Here is an 8,033-nt window from a genome sequence, read left to right as displayed (position 1 = left end):
ATAGTAGATCCATGTGATGGAATTTTTTTTTTTTTTTTTTTTGAGACAGAGTCTCACTCTGTTGCCCAGGCTGGAGTGCAATGGCTGGATCTCAGCTCACTGCAAGCTCCGCCTCCCGGGTTTACGCCATTCTCCTGCCTCAGCCTCCCGAGTAGCTGGGACTACAGGCGCCCGCCACCTCGCCCGGCTAGTTTTTTGTATTTTTTTAGTAGAGACGGGGTTTCACCATGTTAGCCAGGATGGTCTTGATCTCCTGACCTCGTGATCCGCCCGCCTCGGCCTCCCAAAGTGCTGGGATTACAGGCTTGAGCCACCGCGCCCAGCCCATGTGATGGAATTTTAAATGACCATTATAAATTAGGTTTTAAAATTCATAATGTGTGGAGAATGTTTATGAAATATATATGTATGTATATTTTTTTGAGACAGAGTCTCGCTCTGTTGCCCAGGCGAAAGTGCAGTGGCGCAATCTCAGCTCACCACAACCTCTGCCTCCCAGGTTCAAGTGATTCTGCTGCCTCATCCTCCCTAGTAGCTGGGACTATAGGCATGCACCACATGCCTGGCTAATTTTTGTATTTTTAGTAGAGACAGGTTTCACTGTGTTGGCCAGGCTGGCCTCAAACTCCTGACCTCGTGATCCGTCCACCTCGGCCTCCCAGAGTGCTGGGATTACAGGCGTGAGCCACCGTGCCTGACCTGTGAAATACAATTTTAACAGATGGAAGAAAAGCAATATATAAAACTGGAGAGTTGGCTAGGCATAGTGGCTCATGCTGGTAATCCCAGCACTTTGGGAGACTGAGGTGGTTGGCTCACTTGAGCCCAGGAGTTCGAGACCAGTCTGGGCAACAGGACAAAACTCCTTTTCTACAAAACAAAAACAAAAAAAAAATTAGCCAGACATGGTGGTGCGTGCTTGTAGTCCCAGCTACTTGGGGAGCTGAGGTGGGAGCATCATCTGAACCTGGGGAGGTCAAGGCTGCAGTGAGCCATGATTGTGTCACTACATTCCAGCCTGGGCAACAGAGCAAGCTCCTGTAACAAAAACAAACAAACAAAGGCCTTGGAGAATCATGAAGGCAAGGCCAGGGAAGTTCTGGAGGTGGGATCCCAATTGTATGCCTTTAAAAAGGGCAAGAGTAGAAGGAAACACCACAAAATAATGTTAACAGTAGTTATCTCATGATAGTGAGATTACGGATTTTTAAAGTTCTTTTTTATGCTTTTTCCCAATAAAGTGTCTGCAGTGAATATAAATGAATTTTAAAATTTTTAAAGAAAAACTATTTCTTTTCTTTTTTTTTTTTTTTTGAAATGGAGTCTCGCTCTGTCACCCAGGCTGGAGTGCAGTGGCGCAATCTGGGCTCACTGCAAACTCTACCTCCCAGGTTCACACCATTCTCCTGCCTCAGCCTCCTGAGCAGCTGGGACTACAGGCACCCGCCACCAGGCCTGGTTAATTTTTTGTGTTTTTTTTTTAGTAGAGATGGGGTTTCACTGTGTTAGCCAGGATGGTCTCAATTTCCTGACCTTGTGATCCGCCCGCCTCAGTCTCCCAAAGTGCTGGGATTACAGGTGTGAGCCACCATGCCCAGCCAGAAAAAATATTTCTAGGAGTTATGTTTGGGGCTTCTATGCTGTGGATGTAAAGGAAGAATTATCCCTCAGATTCCCCCAGCTGCAACATTCCTTCTAGGCCAAGCTTGTGTAACTTGCGGCCCGGAGGCCACATGCAGCCCAGGACGGCTTTGAACAGGGCCCAACACAAATTCGTAAACTTTCTTAAAATGTTGTGAGAGGTTTTTTGGTTTGTTTGTTTGTTTTTTAATCTCATCAGCTATTGTTAGTGTTGATGCATTTTATGTGTGGCCCAAGACAATTCTTCTTCTAGTGTGGACCAGGGAAGCCAAAAGATTAGAAACCTCTGGTTTAGGGTTTATTCATTTGTAATGTGTAGCTACAGTGGACTCACATTCACCACTTTATGGTATTTTATTAAATGACTATACCTCAATTTATTATCCAATCTGCAGTTAGTGGAAAACATGAGAGTTTCTCCAATGTTCTGCAATTTCAAACATTTAAAAATTTTTCTTCAGGTGCACTGTGTTAATGTCTCTTTAGGGTACAGATCTAAGAGTAGCATTGCTGGGTCACAGAGCAGGGACTGTTACTTTTAGTAGATAATGACAAATTGGTTTTCACTGTGGTTTTACCTGTTTAAACACCTACCAGCTATGTATAAAAATATATGTTGTTGCACAGCCCTCTTGAGTCCTTGATGTCAGACTTTTAAATTTTTTGCCAGTTTGGAGGATGTGAAATGCTAGTTCATTGTGGTTTTAATTTGCATTTTCCTCCTTTTTAATCAAATTGAGCATTGCCATATTGGCCATGTGAGTTTTCATTGCTGAGAGGAGCCTGTTTAGGAGATGCTGTTGGTATGTCCCTGGAATCTTGGGGTTGTGGCTGACTTGGAGCAGCTGGGGAGGGTGAGGAGGGCCCAGGAAGGAGGGAGGTGCTGCCCTGAAGTCCAGTGTGGAGCCATGAGGAGCAGTGGCCTGGCCATAGTGGCAGAGACAGGTAGAGAGTGCTGCCCAGCCAGGGAACTTCTGGTTGATTCTCTTTCTTGGTTAGAGAAGAGCCTACTCTGGTTACTTTGGAAACAAAATTCACCCATGTCCCACCCTCCGCATCCTGACGAGCTGGGCAGCAAATGTGCATGGAGCAAGGCAGGGGACTTGGGGTGACTGGCAGGCACATGACTCCAGCCAATTTCTGCATGGTGAAATGCTGGCAGACTTTTCAATGTGTCGGGAAAAGCTCAAAATATAATCTTTAATGTGCATTTTTCCAACGGTTAAACATTGTCAGCTAGTTGAATAAAGGTGGTTTGGGCCAAATCAACTGTCTGTGGTGCTGGATGTCGCTGTCAAAAGGCTGAAAGTGACCCGAGCTTTGGTTGTGAGACAAGATTCACTCCTCAGACAATCAGCAAGTATTACCTGTCTCCTGAGGCCTGGGGACCTACTTCTGTGTAGGGAACAGGAGAAAAAACAGGCCCCTGACTTCATGGAGGCATCAGTCTGAGAGGATATTTCATTCTTTTAGCACTTTTGTGTGTCTGTGTGGTAAAACAGGCATGACTTAAAATTTACCACTTGTAGCTGTTCAGTTCACTGGCATTAAGTGCATTCACACTGTTGAGCACCACAGAACTCTTTTCATCTTACAAAATGTAAATTCTGTACTCATTAAACAATGACTCCTCATTCCTCCCCTTCACCCAGCCTCCTCTGGCAGCTACCATTCTGCTTTTTGACTCTATAGATTATTTATTTATTTATTTATTTAGAGACGGACTCTCACCCTGTTGCTCAGACTGGAGCGCAGTGGTATAATCTTGGCTCACTGCAACCTCCATTTCCTGGGTTCAAGCGATTCTCCTGCCTCAGCCTTCCGTGTAGCTGGGATTGCAGGCATGTACCACCACGCCCTGTTAATTTTTGTATTTTTAGTAGAGACGGGGGTTTCACCATGTTGGCCAGGGTAGTCTCGAACTCCTCACCGCAAGTGATCTGCCCGCCTGGGCCTCCCAAAGTGCTGGGATTACAGGTGTGAGCCACCGCGCCTGGCCGTCTCTATAAATTTGACTACTCTAGGAACCTCATATAAATGGAATCATACAACATTTGTCCTTTTGCATCTGGCTTATTTCACCTAACATAATGCCTTCAAGATTTACCCATGGCCGTCTCTATAAATTTGACTACTCTAGGAACCTCATATAAATGGAATCATACAACATTTGTCCTTTTGCATCTGGCTTATTTCACCTAACATAATGCCTTCAAGATTTACCCATGTTGTAGCACGGGACAGAATTTCCTTTCTTTTTAAACCGGAATAATATTCCATTGTATGTAGATACCACATTTGGTTTATCCATTCATCCATCAGTGAACATCTTAGTCCGTTTAGGCTGCTCTTAGAGAATACCATAGACTAGGGGCTTATAAACAACAGACATTTATTTCTAACAGTTCCAGAGGTTGGGAAGTCTAAGCTCAAGGCTCTAGCAGATTCAGTGTCTGGTAAGAACTTGCTCCCTGGTTCACAGATGACCATCTTCTTGCTGTGTCTTTACATGGTGGAAGGGACAAGGGACCTTCTGTGAGTCTCTTTGATAAGGACACTAATCCCAGCCATGGGGCCCCTACCCTCATGACCTAATCACCTCTCAAAGGTCTCACCTTGTAATGGTTCCATTACGAACCTTTGCCTTGGGCGTTCAGATTTCAACACAGGAATTTGGGTTAGGGCCACAAATATTCAGTCTATAACAGATTGCTTCTACCTTTTGGCTATTGTGAGTAATGCTGCTATGAACATGGGTGTATAAAATTTTCTCTTCAAAGTCCCTGCTTTCAATTTCTCTTTTGGACATATACCTAGAAGTAGTATTGCTGGATCGTATGGTAATTCTATATTTAATTTTTTGAGGAATTGCCCTACTCTCCTAGCATTTTTTTATTTTAGAAACAAAGTCTCACTCTGTCACCCAGGCTGGAGCGCAGTGGTGGGATCACAGCTCACTGCAGCCTCTGTCTCTCAGGCTCAAGCCATCCTCCCACCTCAGCCTTCCGAGTAGATGGGACTACAGGCACACACCACCATCCCTGGCAATTTATTTTTATTTTTTTTTTTGTAGTGACAGAGTCTCCCTATGTTGCCTAGGCTGGTCTGGAACTCCTGAGTTCAAGCGATCTTCCCTACACAGCCTCCCAAAGTGCTGGGATTACAGCCATGGGATTACACCATGCCTGGCCTTTCTTAATATTTTTTACCTAATTTCTTTAATTCTGATTGTGCAGTTAGAACTTGAGGGAAAATCAGCCTCATTTTGGACGGTGTTGATTTATTTCTTTTGTAAGGCCCCATTGCAAGAGCAGAATGACTGTTCCCTTCCAGCCTCTATCTGTTTGGCTGTTCTCGTCCTGTAATGATGATGGCAATTAGAAAGATGATTGGGATGATAAAATATATTGAGGTTTTACTTTGTCTCAAGCATGATTTGAAACACTTTAACATACTGTAAATCATTTTATCTTCACAATCATTCTATGGAGATTGTTGCCCTAATTTTACAGATGAAGAAACTGAGTCACAGAGAAGCAGACCCATAAAACAATGCTGGAATGGACAAGATCATTTCATTCAATGCTTACTTTCACCAGTGAGGGAAAGGAGCCCCTGAGGGGAGATGCCTCACATCATAAACCAAGCTGGGGTGAACTTGTAGGCTTCCAGACGTCTGGAATCCCCTGGCCCCATGCTCTTGCTGCTTCTAAGACAGGATTCTATTCATTTATTTTGTTTATCCCAGTGACCCAGGCAAAACCTCATCTGAGAGGCTTCCGTGCTGTGTCTGAATCCATCTGGATCTTCCTGGTCGTCGTCCTGATCATTACTGGGGCAGGACTGAGCTGAAATATGATGGGGGAGGATTACAGGTTTGGCTCTAGGATTTTGTGAAAACACATGGAAGTAGCATATTAATATTAGTCAAGGACTGAAAGAGCCTTTTAAAGAACTTGAGATAAATTTTAGCAAAATCAGGTTGCCCCGAGAAGCATTCAATGTACTGTGAGGGAGTTGCTAAAAAAATTACATTTTTTTCCCCCTTGTTCAGTTTATTTAAATAGTAAAAACCTGGAGTCTGCATTTCTGGTAAACTTGCACCCCTGAAATTATGAGTCAGACCCTACATATGGTGGGCTTGTGTTTTTCATTATGTTCCCTTACTCGTTAGGGTTTGCAGTTAGTCCACGTTACACGTTTCCTTCGTGTTTTTCTTGAACTTCATGAACTCTGGCATTTCATTTCGTGGATGTATATCCAAGGGGAAAGTAGCCGTCCTTTGATCTTTCTCAGGACCCCATTATGTTTAACCTAAGAAAGATTAGGGAGTTTTCATTCAATGCTGAACAAACACAAAATTCAGCTGCAAAAATGGAGGGTGCTTAATCTATTTACAACATCAACTCCATTATGAACTAATTCCACAGCAAGCCGACTTTAAAAAGAATTCTTCTGAATGAATTCCCATCTGCCTTTGGAGCCTGGATACATATGGTCCCGAGTACTAAATGTATTAGCCTCACAAAGGAATCTATTTAGCACAAAATATGTACGCCGTACAGGGTGTTCAAACTTTGAGATCACCGTGGCTGTTGGTTCCCTAGATGGGAGTCGAGTTGCTCTTTGTGTCCTCTCTGTCTCCCCACACAGAATCGGCAATTTCTGGAAAGTTCCCTCACCTTCTAGTTGCGTTTGTCACAACATCTGCTTCACGGTGGTGAAACAAGTCAGCTCTGGTCCTTGGACAAACAGTCCTGCGAGCTGGGGTGAGCTTGGAGGGGCAGAGAGCTGCCACTTGGCCAGCACTTGGACGCCAGACAGCTCAGCTTCCCTCTGCCCGTTTGGGGTTTCCCAAATGGGTTTTCGAATCTGTCCATCTTTTAAATAGCCCTTTAATGCAACATGCAGGTCTAATTGTGACATATATATTTTTTTCTAGCCTTAAAACGAGAAAGGAAGAACAAAACAAAATCAAGTGTTAGCCTGTCAGGATTTTCAGTTCCCTGTCATCTCATGGCATTGATGGAGATTTATTTTCCTAATGAAGGCTCCAGCGTTAATGGTGGTACTTGCTAGAATCAGTTAGGACTAAGTGTTATTTAATTCACAGTGAAGTGACAATCTGACTGGACTGTGATTAGTTCCAGCTTTTAGCTATCATTTATAGGTCACCAGGCGGCTAACAACCTCAATTGAGAGACCATTATCTTTTGACAAGATGAAGCTTTTTTTCTGGGGGATAGGAGGGGAGAGAAAGGAGTTCTACCGAGAAAGCCCAGCTCATTGCTCTCCGTGGCAATAACTTCATTCCTACTAGAGCTTTGCTGCTACTTACTCAAAGGTTCCACGCTACAGTCACACACTGTTTAAGACCAGGATATGTCATGAGAAATGTGTTATTAGGTGATTTTGTTATTGTGTGAACATCATAGAAGGTATTTACGCAAACCTGGATGATACAGCCTGCACACACCTAGGCTCTATGGTACAGCCTATTGCTCATAGACTACAAACCTGTCCAGCATGTTACTCGACTAAATGCTGCAGGTAAAGTAAAATAATGGTAGGTATTTGTGTATCTAAACATCGTAATATAGAAAAGGTACTCTAAAAACATGGTATTATACACCTACAGTTCAGGCATCAGGGTGAGACCTTCTCTCCAAAAAAATATGATATTATAATCTTATGGGATCACTATTATATCATCCAGTCTGCCATTGACCAAAATGGCACAAGACTACCATAGATTCTGATTAGGTATCGTGAAGTCAAAGAAGGAAAAGACTTTCCTCGTAGCCACTCATTTATCCACTCTGCAACTGTTCCTTGAGGGAGTCATTGCAGGACAGTGTATTGGCAGGGTTCCCTGGTATGAAGGCTATTATTCAGCCTGCACATACTGGTATGGTTGTTGTGTTTTTTAGTTTGTTTGTTTTTGTTTTTAAATAGCATGTATCCACCATGATGGGTTGGTGCATCTCTTCTGATTGGTTGGTGCCAGTGCCATACTGATTGTTAAAAATTCCAAATAACACCCTTGCCCGGAGCATTCTTTTGTGAAGCCTACTTTTTCTACAAGAAAATGCCGTTTTCAGTTAAACTCCCTTTCATCATTAGAGTGTCTCATTTACTAGATAAAAGCTGTAGACTCTTAGTTAAGGTCGAAGCAAGATGACATGACGTTGTTAGAAAGTAGTAGTTTGGATGTAGCTATAATATGATTTGAAAAAATTGGGAGGTTATATGTGCTTCGGGGCCTGGACCCAGAAGAGCTGGCTGCTCTTGAGGGCCATGGCAATACTCAGTCGGCCTCCTAAGACAGAGGTCTACAGGGGGAGCCTGAATCGCAAGTAGGAATTATATCCTCTGTTCCACTGGAACAGTGC

The sequence above is a fragment of the Colobus angolensis genome, unplaced genomic scaffold (assembly GCF_000951035.1).
Source record: "Colobus angolensis palliatus isolate OR3802 unplaced genomic scaffold, Cang.pa_1.0 Scaffold134, whole genome shotgun sequence".
Lineage (NCBI taxonomy): Eukaryota > Metazoa > Chordata > Mammalia > Primates > Cercopithecidae > Colobus > Colobus angolensis.
This window is presented reverse-complemented; position numbering follows the sequence as displayed.